Here is a 24,043-nt window from a genome sequence, read left to right as displayed (position 1 = left end):
ATAATTTTCATAGAAGAAATAGAAAAGAAGCGCACAATCATTTGAGCAGATTACCTTGATTTTTTTAGCTACCAAACTAAATGATCCTAATGTATTATTTACAAAAAAGATGCAATCAGATTAGGGTTGCGGATTTTTTTTTTTTTTTTACATTTTTAATTTATAAAATAAAATAATTAAATTTTAAAATAATAAAGTTTAAATTAAAATAATAAAGGGATTTTTTTGAAATGTTGGTTCAACAAGATTATATTCACATTGAAGTTAGTAAACGACCCTTCTTGAAGAAACACAAGAGCTATTTTCGGGACAACCCTAGTAATTTCGAACGGCGATCAGATAATAAGAATTAATAACAACTGGAAGATGTTTGATCCTTGATATTAGACTAGCATTCATTAGGCCTATATGTATGGTGGAATCGGGTTTCGAACTTGAAACCCGTCAGTTCTGAAAATTACTGTTGGAAAATGTGGATATATATGAAAATATATTAGAAGACAGCTACTTATGCAAATATGACGTACATTTGCTTTGAGAGACGCATTACTTAAATGGTATCTTTGTCTTGATTTTAATAATCGTAAATTACTTCCTATAAAAAGCATTTTGAAACTTTTATGGAAGAACTTTAGAATCGTTTAGCACTTTCTGCGATTACTTGCTGATGTTGTGCAAAAGTTTAAAGAAGAGTGCCAGCTCAGATATCGTTCTCGTCATCTGACCATAATTTAAAATTACGTGGTGAATTCTAAAATAACACCTTTATTATAGAGAAGGCGAAATCTTTTAGCGGTACTCATCTCGATGATTTTAAGTAAAGAGCTCGTTTTCTGAAGTAAAGAAATCCACATATGAATACAACTGCATGAATAACAGTCTATTCTTACCTCAGCGACACACATACATTGTAGAAGATTAAACAATATTAGCAATATTTTATAATAATGTTAAATATTGAATAATATAATATAACGTCGTTCCATATTGTACAATATTGTGCAACTTTCTGTGATACCTGGGTAGCTAACACCTTATCAACAACTGCCATTTTCATGAGTATCGTCATAATTGACAGAATGAATAGACTTCTGTCTCGTGATGCTCAAGCTGCAACACACATTGAATTAAAATATTAAATATCAAACGCATAGTCAAAGGTTTCATAGCATTTCATATTATCAAATAATATAGGCAGTATTTAGCATCTATAAGAATCCAACAATTATAATCTCGATTTGAGCCGAGACCTTCGATAAATGAGACTCACAATGCTATCGTAAGAAAAAAAAATATAACTAAAAAAAATCTTGCTAAACTCTGAGAAGTGAATATATCAAAAAAGTGTGAAACGTAAAAATTCACAGGATGATTATGATAGTGGAATGAATGATATGACATACTGTAAAATTCTTATTAAAGAATTCATGCAAATAATAATAAAAAGAAAATTAGAAGACATTTAGAATTTCGTTTACACATAAAAGTTGTAACTGCTGTCCTTTACAATGGTAAGCTCCGCCGTAGAAATGTTGAAAAGATCAAATTACATTCGGAAAAACGAATGCAAAATAGATCTGATCTCACAGCAAGTTTAAAAGTATGTAAAAAACGAATGAATTAAATTTAGATGATGCTTAATTGTTATTTGAATAAGTTCAGCGTACTTCGCGTACGAGAAAGTAAAAGGATGGCAAACGTTATTTTAATGAAACTTTCGAAGTTTAACATAAACCAGCTGGAGTGGTGACCCAAACACTTCCTCACATACTCTGTAATAAAGGAGCTACACGGGAGAACGCCCTTCATGGTATTGGCGCACAACAGTTACGAAATATTATTATTATTATTATTAAGTTATTAACACGAGTTCTTTGGTGATTAAGATCTAGCATGCGTTAATAGTATTGTGGTGAAAGCTTATAAGCCAGTTAGCAACTACGCTACACGAGCAATTGCTTTTGTATTGTGGTCATGTTATTGGGCTGCGAACCACAAGGCTCCAGGTTCTATCCTAGCGCATACCTATCTGCCATATTGGTGACCTCGGACGATGAACCTTCAACCTTCGTACAGCTGTTGTGGCGTCATATACTCACAGCAAACCAAAGTCACCACACACACACAAACCAAAACCCACAGCAAAACAATACTGTGGTGCTTACCTATCCACCACAGCATCCGAAAATTGAATTTGTATTTTAGATGTGAATTTCCCAACCGATTGAAACAAAAATTTGACACAAAATTACACTTGTAGTCGCAAAGTCACATACGAAATTTGATATATCTAAGACATTGCGTTTTTGAATTATCGTGTTTACATGTTTCTGAAAGTACATACCGTTTACCCATAACAGTATTTGATTCATAATTTGACAGGTATTAGATTTTAAAGCTGTCTCCATTTTGTAATTATCGTGTTAACTTTTATTCACATAGCCAAACAGATTGAAGAAATTTTGCTGCTTTGAAGAGATTTTGCTCAAGATTTAATAAAAATCTACAACTTTGGTGTAAAGACTGCATACCAAATTTCAGTAGTCTAGTTCAAATCGTTTGTGAGTCATCTTTGTCACAGAGAGACAGACGGATATACTGAACATTTTCCAAAAATGTATTTTTCGATAAAAACTATACAAATTTGATGTATAGTTCTCATACAAATTTCATCAGTCAAGTTGAAAGCGTTTTGAATATTCGTTGCACATGAGTGTGCAAAATGTTTTCTTCAATCTCAGAAAAAGAGTTCCAAAACGTAAAGATTTGTCAAAATCTGCAGTTCGAATTTTTTTGACGATTATTATAATTTTTTATACTACGTATACGGGAGAGTAAAAATGGAATGAAATTTGATTGAAAAAAACTGTTTGATAAAATTGAGATGCATGTATGTATTGTTTATCTAGTGAGAAAAAAGTTGCTTTATTTTTGCCTTTCAATGTTTCATCTTAGAATTTGATGAAGGCCTCTATCTAGGGGCTGTTACTAATTCTTAGTAAAAGATGAGGAAATGATATTCCGGTAAGGATTAATTTATTTCCGTTCTTTTGTCTCTTTTATAATAACGTAGCTGTACGAATCGCGGATATTGCTTCACAGTTAAATCAACGTCATTCAGATTTTTGATAATGCCAATATATTCTCACTCTGAGCTAAAAGCTAATGGTTTGTCGTAGAAATATGAAGCGTGCGCTACAAAAATAGTATATTTTCCCTAAATTTCATTGGATGAGTTTATTAATGGAAGTCGATGACAGAAATTGATGGAGTTTTTATAAGGATTTATTTAACAAAAGCAGGTATGCATATTTATTTATAATATTGTATATATTTCCTTTATGTAACAGATTAAAAATAGATCATACTGATACAGTTTCAAACGCGAATAATAATACATCCTTAAAAGTAAAATGAACGATGGAAGTGTGAAAAATCAACAATAACAGCGATTTTTTTATATATTTTTATGAATAGTTAGATTACGAGTAGTCTTTTACAAAAAGAATTATTTTGATATCTTTATTCATTTGCTTAGTATAAGTTTTTATTACTGATGTTAGGACATCACTTCCAATTGTTTACACTGAACAACTGCAGTATGACACAGTTTTGTTTCCCTTCAAGTGATCGAGTTTTAAAATACTCCATGCGTATCAAATCTTTAGTTACAACAATGTAATCTTCTGTAATGATGTATATACATAAAATAATACAATTTTGCATGAATAAATCATTTATGAATTTTTAAAAAAAATTTTACTAAGAACCTCAATTAAAATTACTGCAATGATTTTTTTTACAAATTCAAAAATTCAAATTCAAATTTTTTTTTCCTATTTTTATCAAAAACTCAAAAGCTTACTAGTGAATTTTGATAATTTTTTTACAACATTAAACAGATATAATAAAATTATCATGAAAATTTTGAAATAATGTCGTAGAAAATAAGAAATTTTGATTTCAACTTCTATTGTACCCTTAAAACTTATTCAGCTCATTGTTGAAATCAATAATAATAAGTGTATTCTTAGAATAACAGAATCTTTTATTCATCTATAAAAAAATTAAAATTCAGAAATAATTTATTTGTTATAGAAAACAAAAACACTGAAAAGATTTACTTTGATGAAAATTACTAAAATACTTTATCATGAAAATTTTGAAATAATGTCGTAGAAAATGAGAAATTTTGATTTCAACTTCTATTGTACCCTTAAAAATTTCAGCTCATTGTTGAAATCAATAATAATAAGTGTATTCTTAGAATAACAGAATCTTTTATTCATCTATAAAAAATTAAAATTCAGAAATAATTTATTTGTTATAGAAAACAAAAACACTGAAAAGATTTACTTTGATGAAAATTACTAAAATACTTTATCATGAAAATTTTGAAATAATATCGTAGAAAATGAGAAATTTTGATTTCAACTTCTATTGTACCCTTAAAACTTATTCAGCTCATTGTTGAAATCAATAATAATAAGTGTATTCTTAGAATAACAGAATCTTTTGTATCATCTATAAAAAAATTAAAATTCAGAAATAATTTATTTGTTATAGAAAACAAAAACAGTGAAAAGATTTACTTTGATGAAAATTACTAAAATACTTTATCATGATAATTTTGAAATAATGTCGTAGAAAATGAGAAATTTTGATTTCAACTTCTATTGTACCCTTAAAACTTATTCAGCTCATTGTTGAAATCAATAATAATAAGTGTATTCTTAGAATAACAAAATCTTTTATTTATCTATAAAAAAATTAAAATTCAGAAATAATTTATTTCTTATAGAAAACAAAAACACTGAAAAGATTTACTTTGATGAAAATTACTAAAATACTTTATCATGAAAATTTTGAAATAATGTCTTAGAAAATGAGAAATTTTGATTTCAACTTCCATTGTACCCTTAAAACTTATTCGGATTATTGTTGAAATCAATAATAATAAGTGTATTCTAAGAATCACAAAAGCTTTTATTTATCTTTTAAAAAAATTAAAATTCATAAATAGTTTATTTGCTATAGAAATCAAAAACACTGAAAAGATTTACTTTAAATTTACGTCTCAAATACTATGAAGCATAAAAATGTTTTATGAAAGATTTTCTGACAATTAATTAAATAGTGAGTTATCTATTTTAATAAAGTCTTAAAATTTAAAAAAATACAGCTCCTAAACGAACACATTTTTTTATGGCACGGTAATGATTTTAAAACTATATTTGCACACTCATTAAAATTTAAAGTTAATGTTTCTACATCGAATTTTTTTGATAAACATGTCATATATAACGTTAAAAAAGATGAAACTTCCAGAAAATCCTTTAGTGAAATTATAAAATATTATTATAATTTCTACTCAATTTCTCTCAGTAAACAAGGATTTGCATGTTAGAAACTTGATGATACAAGACACTTCCCCCTTCCCCACCCTTCCCAACGATGCAAATGAAAGCTTTATTGCAAGAAAGAGGAGGAAAATTCTGATCTTCTTTTATCTTTGCTTACGGTCGTTTTGTATTGTTAAGGAATTAAATTCCAAGGAGTGAAGGATTTTAAAAGGTTAAATCAATTACAGTACATTCCAACTACTCTCTAGTGAGGGCCAAAGTTCCATATTTAAAAAAAAATACTTCTATTTATCGTTGCAAGATTAAGTGAAGAATTAGTTTCATTTTTTGCGATTAGTGCGTAATTATGTTTTGAATAAGAAATATTTATTATCGTCTCTATTTAGCAATTACTTCTTGTGAAATGTATTGTGAATTTTGTATTCAAAAATTATAAAACATATTATTTGGATAAATCATAAGTAAGATTTTCAAATACGGTTTCTTTTGATGATACTTATATGAAGAAAATTTATTTGCAAATTCTGAAATGTAAATGCATTTATCTCGAATATAATAATATAATAACAGAAAAGTAATTTATTTATACATGAGGTTTATGTCTTCCATCACATTTAATAAAGTTTAAAACAGATTTTTCACAAAGAAGCTTTTGAAGCCAAGTTGTAAGTTTTTGCAGAGTGCCAGTTTGATGGATAAAGTGATGAAAAATTGATGAGTACCAGTTAATAAGGATAAAGATAAATCCACATTATCTTTATCCTTAATAAAGATGAATGTGGATTTGTGTCTATATGCTGGCGCTCTACAATCTGGACTATTTCACTTATAGATCACAAACTTGGCACATAAAGGTGGAAATGTGATCCTCGAAAAAGAGTTTAAAAAATTTTTATAAGAATTTTAATTAACTAAAAATGAAGTGAAATTTTGATGTTTTCCCGCGACAAATCACAGTATAAAAAAATTGTTACATCCCCTTAAAATTTTGTAATGGTACAAATTTTTAGTTTATAAAAAATATATATAAGGCTATTTTTAATAATTTTTTTAAATATTTTAAGCATATTTACTAATAATTTATTTTTTTAATTAATTTGATCTGCACATTGTGGGCGCAAGAGGAAAATGAGTGTCTATTAATAATGCTATCACGTTGACAAAGGTTAAATTAAAGGATTACGCTCTTACATCAAATTAATCCTAGAAAAGTGTAATTTTCCGCATGTGTCTGAAAAAAAAAGAAATAAACAAGAAATATGATTTTTTTTTTGAAAGATAAGGGGGGAAAAAAGATTTATGTGAACTTTTAAAATATCTATAATATAAATTCAGTAATACTGCAAACATGGTTAATATACGTTCAGGATGTCCACTCTAACCCGCATCCTTGCATAAGGGTAGCACATCTTCCCCTGGATCTGGACGTCAGGGGGTTCGAATCCCGGTGAGGGCATGGTTGTTCTTCCTCTGTGAGGTGTGTGAATGTGCCCTCCTGAAAAAGGGGTCGTGCAAGCGAATGTGTGAGTTCATCTTCATATGAGGTAGAAGTCCGACTTCTGCCCTCGGGTTCTCAGGGGTCTTTACCCTCAGAAGCTACTGCACCCCTTTTCAGTGGTAACGGGGACACGACATCATCATCATCATGTCCACTCTAATAAGGTCCCAACACATAATATTTAAATCGATAACATCAAACATATGATCTAAAAATTGATATAAATGAAGTAAAAATGCAATTTATGCAGTTTGTGTCAATAAATAGTATGATAAATTTTTATCTTTATACAGATTCTCGGTCCTGTGAGTTATTTTTAGGAAAATATTCTTGAGACACTAATAATTAAATAAAAAAGAGATGTCCACTCTGTTGCGAATAAAGAATAAAATATGAAAATCTGAGTATCAAAATATTATAAAAGTATGCGATTTTAGACAATTCTATTGAAGCCAATCAACGCCCAGAATTTCCCCCAGGCTGATTAATCTAAAATTTGAAAATTGAAGATTGTCTTAAAATAGTGATATACAAAACTGCATAACTTCAGATTTCACCGCAGAATATTGAAAAGTTTTTTTTTTAATTTAAAAATTGGAGTATCAATAATATTTCACTGATTTGTTTTCTTAGGACTAAAGGATTGTATAAAATTTACACTTCATAATTTTTTTCAAAAGTACTGACTGAAACAAAATAAAATATTATTATTTATGTTATATAAATCCTTTGAAAGTACAACTAAAAACTGGAGTTTATGATGAATCAGAGAAATTTTTACTGAATAATTTTTAAGACATTGCATAAATTATTAAGAAAATATTTTTAGTGCAAATAACATTTCAATATAGAACAATTCTATTATTTGTAATGATATTTTTAAAAACATATTGATTTCAGTGCAAAAAGTTTTTGTTTTAATTGAAATTTATTCAGTTCCTCTTCAATTTAAAGCTAAAATTTTATGCGATTTGACAGAAAATTATAGTTACATAGTACAATGAACAGAGCGACGTAATGTTTCTATAATAGTACTAGCCGCCTTTGGCGACCAGCCGGTTCGCCAATCTTAGTGTTCGTTAAAATTTTAATAATTAAATATTTTATGCAATTCCAACTTCTTCAGCAAAATAGTTTATTCTTCAGCAAAATATTTTAAAACTTCAAATTTTGATAGTCATATAATTCACTCATAATATTATAAAGGCCTTCAGTCATAACGTGATATGTATCTCTCTAATTTTCTGTTACCCCTCGTAGAATTTATGCTTTAAATTAAAGTGTAAAGGATTAATCTGCAATTAATATAATAATATTTTTTTACTGAAACAAAGCATTTTTTTTAATAATATGATTACTGATAATAGAGTCACTGAGCGTTTAAACTTTATGGGCACTAAAGAATATCTTTCTTAATTTATGTAATATCTCAAGAATTTGTCAACAAAATTTTCTCAGATTCATCATGAATGGATCGATTCATTAACAATGTTTCATTTTAAATGCATCAAACACTCAGAAAATAAAATGAATCGTTTAAAATAATCTGTCGAAAACAGGTTTAAAAAAACTACTTAAAAAACGATGTACTTAAAACTATAAGCATATATAAAAAATATATATAATTAACATAAATACAATTTAATTACAAAAGCATGCAACTAACCTAAAAATAATTTAAATCATTGAAAACAGGTTAAAAAAAACTAATTAAAAAACGACGTACTTAAAACTATAAGCATATATAATATATATATATATAACTAACATAAATACAATTTAATTACAAAAGCATGCAACTAACCTAAAAATAATTTAAATCATTGTAAACAGGTTAAAATAAACTACTTAAAAAACGATGTACTTAAAACTATAAGCATATACAAAAAATATATAACTAACATAAATACAATTTACTTACAAAAGCATACAACTAACCTAAAAGTAATTTAAATCGTCCGTTGATAATGGTTGCCATGCCAACGATCAGTACACAGTGCGCATGCGTGAATTTTCTTCGCCTTTTACGTAACGCAAATGCGTGAATTTTTCTACGCCAGTTGGGGTAACGCTATGAAGATTAGACATTTTTAATTTCCTTTATTCTGTGCTATTTTAATTCAAAAGTACTTCAGAATGAATCTGAAACATGGATTCATTAACAATGTTTAATTTTAAATGCATAAAACATTAAGAAAATAAACAGAATCGTTTGAAATAATCCGCCGAAAAATCTTAACCCTAGCCTCATTACTGTTGGGAGAAAAAAAGAACTAAAGCCTAAATCATTTGGCGTTGGGGAAAATCAAAGATTTTTTTGGCGGAAAAGTTGGCGGTGGGGAAAATGGAAGATTTTTTTGGCGGGAAAGTTAGTTTTTAATTAATAATTGACTACCCCTAACATTTAGGGGGATGAAAAATATATGTTGGCCGATTCTCATAGATACCGGATAAGCACAAAAAATTTCATCAAAATCGGTCAAGCCGTTTCGGAGGAGTATGGCAACGAAAACTGTGACACGAGAATTTTATATATTAGATGAATTACATGACTAACAAAATTTTAAGCTTAAATATATTTTGTTGAAAAAGCTATTAAAAGACCAAATTGCATAAAATATTTAATTAAAAATTTTAGAAAGCATTAGTCCCGACAATCTAACTGGTCGCCAGAGGCGGTTAATATAAACAAATAATCGTTTGTAGGGTATCGGTTGTTACTAAATCATAAAACGATAGAAATTAAATACCCAAAAGGTAACAATTTTTACCACAACGGAGACATTCTTTCACATTTTCTATTTTAAAGCACACTCTAAATATGTTATTGTTCAGACCATATATTTTGTTTCGTAATTTAGTTTAGTTAAATTAACGTCCCTTTTTAAAAGAACACTAGGGCTATTTTGGGACAGACCTCGTAATTTTGAATCACGGTCAGATGACGAGGATGACACCTGAGCTGGCACCGCCACCTCTCTTAACTTCCACGCCACACCAACAGGGCGACGTTTGGCACAGACCCGCTTACACGGCAGTTCTTCGGTGGAATCGGGTCTTGAATCTGAAACCCTCCAGTTCCGATTTTGTTTTTTAAAATACAAACAAAACATTTCAGTATAGAAGAACATAATTTTCTCAATTTAGCAGAATAGTAACTTAGTTTAGCAAAGGAACTATTAACCACAAAAATATTTAACATCAGCCACAAATGTTTTTATACGTACGGCATGAGTAAGAGAAATGTTTAAAAGATTTGTTGATTGTCAATAAACTAAGTACAATTTATTTAAGAATAGTTCTTTCTTGACTGAATTGATTGAAAGTGTCAGATTAAAGTTCTAGAATCAAATTGACCAACGAAAATTCATTCTGCCTTGTTGCAATCTGAAATATAGAACGGTATTTCAGCATTCGGTGCTCCATTTACCTGTAGCTCGACACAAGGCATTAAAGTGCTCCGAGAATTTAAAGAATCTGAAAAAGAGAGAGAGAGAGAGAGAGAAAGGATTTTGTTTACTCTAAAAATAGAAAATACTTCAGGTAACAAATTATTTTATTACGATTTTTGGATGAAGTAATGACCCATAAAATTAAAAAAAAAATCTTTTCTGTGTGAATATTTTTTATAAATAATTTAAAATATTAATGAATTATTTTTTATTTCATCGTGTGAGAAATGAGTCATCACATGCATCATCTTTATTTCTTTGAAATAATATTTCGTTCATTACAGAAATGACGATAAACATTAGTTACAGCTGATAAGACGAAAATTATCTTTCTCGTTAGAATCAATCTCTTCCGATTTCCTTTTTAATATCATCAGCTATTCAGGCACAAAATGAAAATTAAAAAAAAAAATACTTGCACATGGAGGAAATGGTGACTCTGATTTATTTTGATTTTTATAGTATTGATAATAAATAATACAAATAAATAACTGTTATTTAATTATTTAATTCAATCATAAGCTTTGATATTTTGTGTACATATTATAATTTATACAAAGTTGAGGTGAATTAACTAATGGAATTATAATTAATTAAAATAAAACTTTTTAATCAGCAATAATTTAATATTAATTATCATTTACAATGTTTGGATAGCATAAACGAAATATTAATGATGTTTTTCATAGATTGAAATTGTTTAGAACTAAACGCGCTCTTCTTCCAAATTAAGAAATCAGAATTCCGAAAATAAATCATTACATAATAAAAAAAGAGTGTATATTTTTTATTTGATGAAAATTTATTTTTTATGGCCATAGATTCTATTTCATTTGATTGTGAAAGTTCTAAACGGAGTTTGTATGACTAATGACAAGCAAAGACGATTAGTAGAAAAATGCCACCATGACAGTAAAAAAAAAAATTAAATTCTCTTTAAGTCAATTCTTCTTCATCAAAAAAAAAAAAAAAAGGAAATTAGCATATATAATTTAACTGTAACCACCTAATATATTTGGAATTGCTTCGGTTAAAAATATTTTCAAGTAAAATTATAGCTTGGTAATATCCATACAAATATGCATAGATAATATGTTCTTATAAATGCATTTTTAATAAATAAATATAATATTTTTAATGTAAATTTATTTGTATATCAAATATAATTATGCATAAATTCTTTTATAGTTATCAGTTTTTTTGAAAATTAAAATAAGAAAATAAATTTAAAAACGTTTTTTTTAATCTCGTAGATTTAAAAGTACGGAAGTTTGGTACGATGTACCAAACGATTTTCAAAATCATCGAAAGCTAATTTAATTTTTAAAGACTGGTGCAAAATTTAGTAAAGCAATGCGAATGGTAACTCACAGGTAAATAAATAAAAGTACTTGAAATATTTCATTTCATGCATAACACTGACATTGTTAATTTTAAAATGAATGAATATTTTGATCCAAAAAAAATATTACCATTAAAGATAAAATAATTTTTTCTGTGAATAGAAATAAAATTTTTAATTAAAACGGTGATATTGCAGGGCAAAACAACCATTGCGAAAGTGAAAGTGCTTCGCACCGTTTTATGGCCATCCTTAAAAAAAGGAAGGGAATAAACAAACGGCATTCTGGTCTCTTCGCTGATGTGTGGAAAGCCGTTTCAGAAGAATTAGAAGTCAGAAGGCTAAAACGCATTTGCATTTTGAACAATTTTTCCCGATCAAAACACACCTATTTCTAACAACTATTTGCTACATCTAAAATTGTTATCCATATAGGCAGGAAACTATGATATTCTCCATTCCAAAATTTTATGTGATATATGCTGAATATCATCTTTCAGAATACTTCTTATAGTATAATTCTTTTCACATGCTCAATTATTCTATAAAGCTTAATTATTATTCTTATCTGTGCTGGGAAAGTGCATTTTCAGTTGGGTATATGCTGCTCAATTATTCTATAAAGCTTAATTATTACTCTTATCTGTGCTGGGAAAGTGCATTTTCAGTTGGGGATATGCTCAATTATTCTATAAAGCTTAATTATTATTCTTATCTGTGCTGGGAAAGTGCATTTTCAGTTGGGGATATGCTCAATTATTCTATAAAGCTTAATTATTACTCTTATCTGTGCTGGAAAAGTGCATTTTCAGTTGGGGATATGCTCAATTATTCTATAAAGCTTAATTATTATTCTTATCTGTGCTGGGAAAGTGCATTTTCAGTTGGGGATATGCTCAATTATTCTATAAAGCTTAATTATTATTCTTATCTGTGCTGGGAAAGTGCATTTTCAGTTGGGGATATGCTCAATTATTCTATAAAGCTTAATTATTATTCTTATCTGTGCTGGGAAAGTGCATTTTCAGTTGGGGATATGCTCAATTATTCTATAAAGCTTAATTATTATTCTTATCTGTGCTGGGAAAGTGCATTTTCAGTTGGGGATATGCTCAATTATTCTATAAAGCTTAATTATTATTCTTATCTGTGCTGGGAAAGTGCATTTTCAGTTGGGGATATGCTCAATTATTCTATCTTTCTTAAATAGAAAACATCAAAAGTCATTGACAATATATTTAATCCTGTTGTGCATTCTCAGAAAAACTATAAAATTCTGGCAAGTTGAATCGACAAATCTTACAGAAACTTACTAATCAACAACTCGGCAAAAGCATTGTTTATATAAGGATAATTCGTTAAATTTCTCAAATATTTTCCCTCTACATTCCAAAACACTAAAATAGTATATCACATTCTGTGATAGAATGACATATTGGTAATCAATGCATATTTCAGCGGATGACGAAGAATATTATAAATAGCATTCATTCTTTGCTATTTTCCCTCGAAAAAGTCAGTGAAAAGTTCTTTAACATTTCCTATTTTTGAAAAATAAAGATTGTTAAAAAAGTAACGTCATTACAAACCATTATCCGTATGCTGACATAGTCATGACCAATTTTATTTTTATTTTTACTTTCTCATTTACGACAGTGAAAGTATAGTAATCGTCAAATTTTTGACTCGAGATTTTGACATTTTAGATTTCCTTGAGTTCGAAAAACACATTTTTGGAAAATCTCTGTCCATCTGTCTTTCTGTGACAAAAATAATTCAAAAATTTCTTTGAGCTAGACGGTTGAAATTTTATATACAGTCTTTACACCAAATTTGCAGATTTCTATCAAATTTTGAGTAAAAATCTGTACAGAGAATGTCTGTCTGTCCGAATATAAGTTAACACAATAACCACAAAACGAAAGCTAAGATTCCTTATACAGATTTAACATCTATAATGTAGCCACCTGTCAAAGTTTGAGACAAACCCAACAACAGCTTGATTGTCTATCGGTCTGTACTTTCAGAAAGATGTAAACGCGATAGTTGAAACACGCAGTAGCTTAAATATATCAAATTTGGTATGGAATTTTGTGACTGCAAGTGCAGCTTTGTGTCAAATCTTTGCTTCAAACGATTGAGAAAAACATGTCTAAATCAAACATTCGATTTTTGGATGCTATTAACCACATGCCAAGGATTAATCGCCAAAAGTCTCGCCAAGTATGACACGATAGATTCAGTAAAAATTCTAAATTCACGCCAAAAGTTAATATTTCGCAACTATTGTATGCCCATGTCATGTAAGGCGCTCTCTGGCCTGACAAGTTTATTAGAGAGTATGCAAGAAAGTTTTATGGAGATCATGCCTGCTGATTTACATGAAGGAGAAGGATGGCATCTACTTGTTCCTTAATATTTGAGAATTCCTGGATATATCTGTCTAAGTTCGAATTACTTTATTACAAGGTCCGAAAACTTTATTACAGGTTTCCTTTGTCTTCCTTTATCAGATTACAAAATGGGGGGGGGCCGATTTCCATAAACAAAAAAAATGATTCCATATCTTTTTTCTTTTTTTTTGCGAGCTATCAACAACAACAAAAAAAGACTGAAATCTCTTCGCAATGTAGTTATTTCATCTTTGTCTTTGACTTATACTTTACTGAAGTATCGAATATATAAATTTTATTTCTTTTCACAACATAATAGGCCGAGTGCCCACTTCTGGTTAGAGGAATTTCAATGTACTCTTGTAGTTATGTGAACTCATTCAAACAGTTACAGCTTCCAAGTTTTCGGAAACTCCACATTTTCTATTTACAAAGGAAATTGACTGCCTTCAAAGAATTTCCTTCTTAATTGATGGCACTTAAAATCTGATTAATTAAATTTTTAAATCTATGCAAAAGTTCTTGTGTATGTTCACGCAATGTGAGTTCCAATTTTCATCCACCGATCCAAGGAAAATAGTTTCACGAAGCGTTGTTATAACTTGGAGATATCAGGAACCGATACTATTAATTTAATATCAACAATAACATTATCTAGAATTCCTACGATTCCTTTTTCGCTGTTAATTTTATTTCCATTTTATTCGTGGAGTTGGTGATCAGACTTGAAAGAAAAGTCTAATATTGTTGTTGAATTTACTTCTTATTGAACTTCTGTTGAATTTATTTATTACTTGTTGCCGGTGAATTTACTTCCTGGAAATTGTGACTGTTACTTTAAGTTTAAGGTATGTGACTACATTTGGGATGACTTTTTTTTCTTTTTTTTTTTTTTTTTTTTGAAAAACGTTCGAAAATAGTTATATTTTTAAATATTTGTATTAAAAAAATTGAGAAAAAAACATCTATTAAAATATATCAGTTCAGTGGCAAATTTTTCATAGAAATTGGAAAAAAGAGCTTTTTAGGTTAAAATGAGATATAAAGCAAAAGTCTTTCAATTTAGAGATTTATAAAATGATTTGCTTAAAATTTTGCAGATAGCTTAAGAAGGATATTACCTAGTTCATGAACAACAAAATAACTGTATTTCTATTAATTCTACAAATATCGACGTTCAACTGATAAATATCATTAAATTTAAAATTTTTCACATTTTGAACCACTAAAACAATCATAAAAATATTTCTAAATGAATAGATTATTTATTCTCTAGTTCAGGAACTTTAAAACCAATTAAAAAATTATTATACCAAATTTGAACAAAAAATATGCTCTAGATTTTAATTTATGAGGTTTTTAGTAAAAAAAAATCTATCAAAGAATATAATTTTTAAAACAACATCTGAAGATGTAAAATAGCATTAAAACGTAAGTAAAGGCCAGTATTTAAAAAAAAAACGTAACTCCCCAAAATTGGACTTAGAAACAAAATTCTAACGGTTTAATAAACGGTTTTTCATTAAAAAAAAATCACCTTTTCAATGTAGTCTCCTGCTTCAAGATGCTTGTTTATCATTTCTTCCACACTTTGAACAAACATAAACAACTAGGATGAATCGTGCACCTAAGCACAAATTGTGTATCAAAATAAAATCAAAATTAGAGAAAAATTGTATATAAATAAAATTGGCATCCTTAAAAAAATTGAACTATTGAACTTGTTTCAAAAATTTTAATTTCATATGAAAACTAATAACCTCTAGATGTGTCATTTGTGGTCATCTGTCCTTCTATTTTTCAGATAAATAACTTCCGATTCACTATACTTTACCAAATAGAAAAAAAAATGGCCACATATTCATTGTGCGGATTCAGAAATTCGTTGTTTCATATCAATGTTCAGGATTCCCAGATACATTATTAATGTTATATCACTTTTCTCATGAGAGGTACATGTGATATATCATACATCTCACCGTTTGCAAAAAGAAAGTTTTTTTCCTCTAATGTCACGTTATAATTTGCTTACAATTAAGCGAATTCCTTCAAACAAATCTTTTGTTGGAGTAAATTTCGCAACAACCTTTAATACATCCTGGTTTAAAATTCATTTTATATTTGAGATGAATAGAGTATTGTCCCAGACTTTCCACTGATTGAAACATCCAAACCTGGCAGCTGTTGCCAAGCCAAATAAACAAAGTTCACAAGATTTTGCTTCCACATATGCTTTTTTTTTAATAAATTTCCACGGTTCTTGGCAATATGCCAAATTAATCTCGCTGGAGAAATTTTCTTTCTTCACTGACTAAATTAGCGAAAAAAAAAAAAAAAAAACGCCCATTCAACTCTTCTAGAAAATAATCAATAAAAGTATTTCAATAGTTATTATTTTAAACTGGAGAGAAAGGCTCTAATAATTACCACAAAAAATTTGGAAAAAGATAATGAGAATAGAATATAGGATGCAGAAATTTTGGTTTTAAATTTTTAAATGTTACGGGAAAAGTGACTAATTTTTAAAAAACTTCTTAAAATTCAGTAAATTATATCCACGGTCCAAAAGAAATTCCATTAGCATGGCAATTCTTTGCTCTTTTTTATGATACAAAGATATTTTTTTTTTACAATCATCGTCCAAAATAAAATAAAATAAATAAATAAATTTCTATGTTCAATTTTAAAATGCGTTGAATCACCATTACGGTTATTATGTGCTGGATTTTACGATTGTAAGTGCGATAGATTTGTCTAGATATCGCCGATACACAGATAAACAAATTCTTCCTTTTATAAATGTAGATTGACTTTTTGGATTTTGATATGTTAGCAATGACCATCTTCTTATTTTAAAGAGCACCTGTGTCAAACATCATCAAGATCGAACAAAATTGTAGATTTGCGTAACTGATATAGAAAAAAACAATTATCTTTACTTATCTACATATATAAAATTGAATATTCATTTGTTTGTTTGTTTGATTCTTATAAAGATCCACACTCTTTGACAGAATCAGTCGAAATTCGGCATGCGTGTTTCTTAGGATCTGGAAAGACTAACTGGATATTAAAATTTTTCAATGACTCTCTAAAGAGGGTGAAAAGAGAATCGAAAGATTATATGTCTTTTTCTCCATAAATTTGAAACATATCATTTCAACAAAAAAATATGTATACAGCATCTTAAAATTTAAAAAATTAACTTTTCAGAGTCATAAATTTTATTTCTTCACAATTATTTTTGAATTTAAATCATTTTTTAAAAATTATTTATAATGGGATTGAAAATTCTCATATATCTTAAGGGGGTACATATAAGAGTTCAAATACTGTACGATGTAAAATTATGTGCATTTTGTTTTTTTCTTACATACATCTAAAACTCCTACTGGGAGCACCTCAGAAATGAAGATGAGAAGCTTTCGGTATCGTGGTTGGTTCTCGCCACCAGGGTGGGCACATAAATGGGAGGGGGGGGTAGACTACCTCCTTTAGATGACGAGACTACTTCCCGCTGGAAGCGTTGTGTCGTGGCCTGTGGTGATCCTTAAAACTCAACCATAGTTCCCGCCGGTGTTGCTGTAGCGGCTGTATTGTGATTCAGATTTATCCGTATGTCTTCGAGCGAGTCGGAGTTGCCGGTTAAAGAAAAAATAAGCACATGGCTACCTGTAGGCATAGTCGCTAGTATTTATATTGATTATATAGGTAGCTTCTACCACACACAAAAGTTAGAATTTTCTCCTTGGTTTCCTTTATATGAAAAATTTTTAGCTGATATGCGTTTTATGTAATATTTATTTAAACTTACAATCAAAGGCTATTTGATCAAAATTACAATAAAATAAGTATAATAATTTTTAGATGCTAGATTCTATGGCGTCCTTGGGCTGCAATCCAAGATTCAACAGCCCTTTTCCATGTTGAAAGGCGAGAATACAAAAGAAACAGAACCTCTGAGACTTATTTAGAATTTAAGTAGAGAAAATATAGATCCTAAAACGGAAACAGTGGATTTTTGTAATGAATAAATAATCAAAATCAATCTAAGAAACGGTAATAAAGATTATGATTTGATCATAAGACACTTGACGTATTTTTCACTTTAATAACTTAAACAGATTTTAGACTTTATATTTAGAAAATATTCAATCATATTAACAGTAAAAATCATATTTCATATTTCTCATGCTATAAACTTCAATCAAACATTTATCAGAAATAGAACTAAAATGTTACTAATCGTAATTTATGCTTACTCTAAAGTATGTGGTTACATTCAGGAAGAAAATTTTGAAATATATTATAAATTAAGATTTTTGAATTTTTACGTAAAATAAATTTTAAAAAAAACTTATGAAGCAAATATATCAACTAAAAGTCAGAAGCGTATGAAAAACGGAAGAAATATTTATTTATTTATTTGATAAAAATTGGTATAGCGAACGCCGCTTAATGTGATAACTGGTAATGCTATCATTCACTTTACATTGTCAAAATTTTCTGTTCCTGAAAGGACGTATTTAAATGAGCACAAAAATATTCTTTATTATGAGGATCACATCGTTAAATATTACTAGTCTTGAAGTGAAAAAGTTCACAAAATCTTCTTTATAAAGTTTCGAAAAATCGTTACCTTTTTATGAGCAAGAGCAAGCAATATATGTTGATGATTTTGAAGTGAACAAATGTGTTGAAGGAAAACCTTCAATGAATGCTGAAATGAATCAAGCTTTTGACATTTTATAAACGCGGTTTTTAACATTATTCACTTAATTTTAAAAAAACAGTACATGCACGAAAAGTATATATGGGAACTGTTAACGAATAATTTGCCGAAGAAACATTAGGTAATGAATTTTTTAATTGTTATTCTTGAAATAAATTGTAAATAACCCTTAGGTAAAAAGATTTTATTCTTTCCCCTAATATGATAAAAATAAAGTTGATTTTATCCTATTCGAATTTTTTTCACCTATCAGTCAATCAAAATTTTTTAAGTCCTGACATGATCACATTAAAGTAACAGCAAAAACCATTCAATTTAGAATATGACAATTGAATAAAGAAATAAGCTGTATATTTATCCAATATTTAAATAATGGATTTCAAAATGAAAAATAACAAGAAATTTTCTATTTTTCGATCATTATAAAACATTAGAACTACTATAAAAATGTTTTTAAAATCTTTTTAATCAAACATTTTGCTTATTCTGTGTTTCTGTACAGATTGAGAAATTATTATATCAAATTTAAACAAAAAAACATGCATCAGATTTTAGTTTATGGGATTTTTTTTTTTTTTTTTGTAAGAGAACTTTTCCAAAATTTAGATTTGAGAAAATAGCATTAAAACGTAAACTGTTCAGATATAAAAATCTATGTAATTCCTCAAAAGACAAACTCAGAAACAAATTCCGTCTGCTTTTATAAGGAAATTAAGACTATTCAAACAATAAACAAGAATAAGAATATTGAAAAAAAAATCTATATCCTCACCAAAAATCAATTTTTCAACATAGTCAGGGACTTACTTAAATTCCACTTCCAAAATTTTAAACACAATAATTGACTCACTGCCTTTATTTCACAATGTGCGAAGTTAAACAATAAGCCGAAAATTCTGTTAAGCTGTTTCCTCTTCCTTCTTTCCGCCCATTTTTTCACTTAAGCTTATGATCTTATCCTGTTTATTTCATCTAATCAGTTCAACTGGGCATAGATGTTGACTCAATTTAATTATGGACAAGTTTGAACACAAAAAATTCGTATGATTTGATGTGTTGTAGGAATTTAGAAGGTAATCTTATCCATATTTTACTGAAGGGGGAGGGACTTTATTGGATTCTGAAGCTCTTCCAGAATCAAATTCAATTCTTATCAAATGAATGAGACTTTATTTATTTTTTTATTTATTTTAATCTACTACAGAAATTCTATCCTGCCGTCTATGGGCTTCCAACCTCGAAATGCAATTTTCATTTTGCCAGTTGAAATTGATGGTTTCACTAGCTCGCAAATCTCATGCTAAAGAAGAAAAAGTATTACAATAAAGAGAAAGAAATGCAATTATTTGCTGCGATTTTTCAAAGCTTTTAATAAATGTGCTTGCCATGTTTCAATGAAAGAGGAAAAAATGTTGACATTTATTCAAAAAATAAAATTTTGAAAATTCAAAAAAATTCACTGTAAAAGTTTATAGATTATAATTGAATGATACCACATATGTGTAGGATTTTAAAGATACATAAATGTGGAATTTTAGATAATCTTGGTATAATGCTTTTCATTAAAAAAATGATTTCATGTGACCTTTTTATAAATAGCTAAAAAAATAGCGAATATTTATTATTCCATTCTAAAGGTGTAAAACAAAATTTCGATTTAAGATTTGAGATTAGGCCATCTTAGGTCCTTAAATTGCATTTTATACGAAAGACATTCTTTTAATTCTCTTCTAATTCATGAGAATGAATAACAAATGTAAACAGCAGGAATGAGCTCCTAAAAAACTTTACTCTGCATGTGTAACTTTGTCGAGAATTTAGCATTTTCATTAAATCGATCATATAAATCTTGGTGTGTGTTTTTTTTCGATTGAGTTCTGACATGCGGTTAAAAAATAGTTCTTACAAATCAAATTCATGTTTTTGATGTGTTTTTCCCGGCCGATGAAAACTAAAATTTGAGAGAGAATTACAACAGTTCGCACAGAATACTTACGTAGCATCTAGAAGAGAATGGGAAATGTTTACAAGATTTGTTAAGACTGTTGAAAAACTAAAAATTATCTATTTAAGAATAGTTCATTCTAGACTGCCATCGAATTCGAATTTGATTGAAACAGGAGTTCAAAGATCAAATTGCACAACGAAAATTTATTCTGCTTTGTTGCCATCTGAAATATAAAACGGTATTTCTACATTCGATGCTCAATTTACCTGTAATCCAACACAAACCGTTAAAAAGCTCCGAGAATTTAAAAAAATCGCAAAAAATAAGGGTGAAAGGATTCTATTTACTCTAAAAATACAAAATATTTCAGGTAAAAAATTATTTTATTGCGATTTTTTTATAAAGTGATTACCCTTAAAATTCAAAGATCTTTTCTGAATGAATGATTTTAAAAAACAAGAAAAAAATTTCTAGATGAATGAGGAGAAATGAGTCATTTCATGCATCATTTTTATTTCTTCGAAATAATTTTTCCATCATTACAGAAATGGCGATAAACATTAGTTACACCTGATAAGATAACAATTATCTTTGTCATCAGAATCAATCTCTTCCGATTTCCTTTTTAATATCATTAGCTATTCAAGCGCAAAAAGAAAATGTAAAAAATAAACAGAGAAAGATTTTTATCTTTTCACCTGCACATGGAAGAAATGAAGACTCTGATTTCTTTTGACTTAAATAGAACAGATATTAAATATTATAGATTAATCAGCAAAACTTTCTCGCATACTCTCTAATAAATTTGTCAGGCCAGAGAAATTTTTATTGAAACTTTCTGGGAGCCTTTGGCAAGTTTTTTGGTGATTGATGTCTGGTTTGAGGCTATAGTATCCGAAAATCGAATTTCAGCTTTAGACACGTTTTTCTCAACCAGTTGAAACAAAAATTTGATAAAAAAAAATTGCACTTGAGTTCCAAAATCACAATCCATTTCATACATTTTTACGCTGCCGCGTCTACAAGTTTGTGGAAGTACAGACTGACAGACAGTCAATCCCTTGATGGATTTCGTTCCAAATTTAAAAGGTTTTTTTTTTCTTTAGATGTTAAACCTGTGTACCAAATTTTATTCTTCGAATCTCTTCGCTTCATTTAAATCCTTTTAACATATATTTAAATAGCCGGTCTGACAGATTGTCTTTGAATAGACTTTGTTCACAATTTGACAGAAATCTGCAAATTTGGTTTAAAAACTATATACGAAATTTCATCCATCAAAATATTTTTGAGTTAATTATGTTCACTGACAGACATAGTGTCAAAAATGCGTTTTTTCTGAAAGACAGAAAGTCGTTAAAATACCATTTTTTTTTCAACTCTTACAATATTTTTTCTATAATCCATATACGAGAAAGTAAAAATGGAATTTTCACTAATTTTAATATTTTTTCTCCCTGCAGATGTTATCGAACGAATCTTATTGAGCATTACTTCAACGCGATATTGATCAAACAAAGGGAATTAGAAATGTTAAAAAATATCGCATAGTTTGTAAACTTCAGAAAAACTAAATTTTCAGTAAAGAAAGAAAAAAGAATGGAAGTAGAAACGAACTTATCTAAAGTTATAAACTATCTTTTCCACAGTTTAACAAATTAAAAAGTGTTCCATGCCCGACTTCATGGATTTTCCTCCTGTGCCGTTTTATTTATTTATTTATAGATTTTTTATTATGTTCTTATTGACGATATTATTTATAAACTTATTGCTGTTTAGTATTCATAAATTCCTTTGTATAAACTACTAATACAGAGCTTTATTGCCATAGAATTTTTCAGTCTGGATGGCAATATATTGAAGTTAAATATATTTTCCTGCTAAATCTCTCTACTCTCTCTACTCTCTAAAATTTTTAATTAAATATTTATTAAAAATGAACTATAAAAATAATATCTTAAGGACTTCTATGGCTCTATGACAAAATATTTTAAGCTTCAAATTTTGATAGTCACATGATGCATATTATCATAGAAGCCTTACGATATTTTGTTCAATAAAAATTCTCCAATTTTCTAATTCATCATAAAATACAGTTTTCGTTCCGAAAAGATTAAATGCGGCAAAAAATATTTTATTTTATTACAATTAATAATAATTTTTCTTATGAAAATAATTCTGAAGTTTTATACAGGCCATCGATCCTATAAATCCTTAATATTTTCGTATTCAGTAAAATTATCTTGACAATACAACGTGTCAATCTGCAATCAAGCTTGACTGATTTATGAACTTTTGAATCCAATTCTTTTAGGATAATCAACAATTTCAATATTTTAGACAATCAGTCTTGGGGAAAATGCTTGGCGAATGTCCAAGCGCAGATTGGCATATTTTCTTCAAGGCGGTAGAGGGAGATATCTGAAATCGCGCGTTTTTATAGAATAGAAACATTCAAATTTTCATAGCTCAATCAGTTTTAATTTCAAAAGAATGGAATACTTTTATTTAAAATATTAGTGTCTAGAGATTAACGTCTAGAGATCATTTTATTAAATATGACTTCCAGAACACAGGATCTGTTGAAAAGTTAAAAATTTGAAATTCATCAAAAGACTTATTGATTAAAAGTACATAAAAAATAAGTACTTATTTCATTTAGACCATTTTTTATTAGATATATACGCCAATTTATAAAGTTTTCGAAATTAGCTAATTAGAATGGATATTCTGTACGTCTTTAAAAAAATTGAATTATTGAATTAAAAATATAACTATTTTAAAACTTTGTAGAAAGCTTTTTCTTGGGTTCACTTTTTTTTCTTTTTTTTTTTTAAGGAACTATAATTTTTTATACTTTCTATTTCATACAAACACACGCTGAATATTACTTTCATAGATTTTGTTTGTAATAAGAGTTAACTCAATTTTTCAGCTTGAATTTTTGTCATCTGATTGCAACGCGTTGATAAAAGCTGATTTTTCCCACATAGTCATAACGAATTCATGCAAATTAAATTTGTGGTGGAATGAAGATTATTATGATCCGTGCAGTGGAAGCAAGAGAATCCATGTCTTCGGAAACATTTCTTTAATGACCACATTTCACACAAAACAAATACAGGACAAGACATTGACATGCGCACACCTTAACAGAGCAGTATTTCATCTCATTATATTTACAATCGCAATGTAGTATGGAATGGGTACCTAATCAGACATCGCCATCTATTATCCAAAAGAGAAAATAGAGTAATGCAACTGCTACAAATTTTATTTCCTTTTTGTGTGAAATAAAACGTTAAAGAATATGAA

General features: G+C 28.4%; 1 protein-coding gene across 1 annotated transcript in view; it reads left to right on the top strand.

Moving 5' to 3' along the window:
- The first annotated feature begins 3,222 nt into the window (after positions 1-3,222).
- LOC129976334 (uncharacterized) overlaps positions 3,223-24,043 on the top strand; it is a 91,669-nt gene continuing 70,848 nt past the window's right edge. Inside the window, exon 1 of the mRNA XM_056089850.1 lies at positions 3,223-3,302. The gene's annotated coding sequence lies outside the window, so the exon portion shown is untranslated. The remainder of the gene's footprint in view (positions 3,303-24,043) is intronic.

This window comes from Argiope bruennichi, chromosome 1 (assembly GCF_947563725.1).
Source record: "Argiope bruennichi chromosome 1, qqArgBrue1.1, whole genome shotgun sequence".
Taxonomy (NCBI): domain Eukaryota; kingdom Metazoa; phylum Arthropoda; class Arachnida; order Araneae; family Araneidae; genus Argiope; species Argiope bruennichi.
Note: the sequence above shows the minus strand (reverse complement) of the source record. Positions and strands in the feature narration are given on the sequence as shown.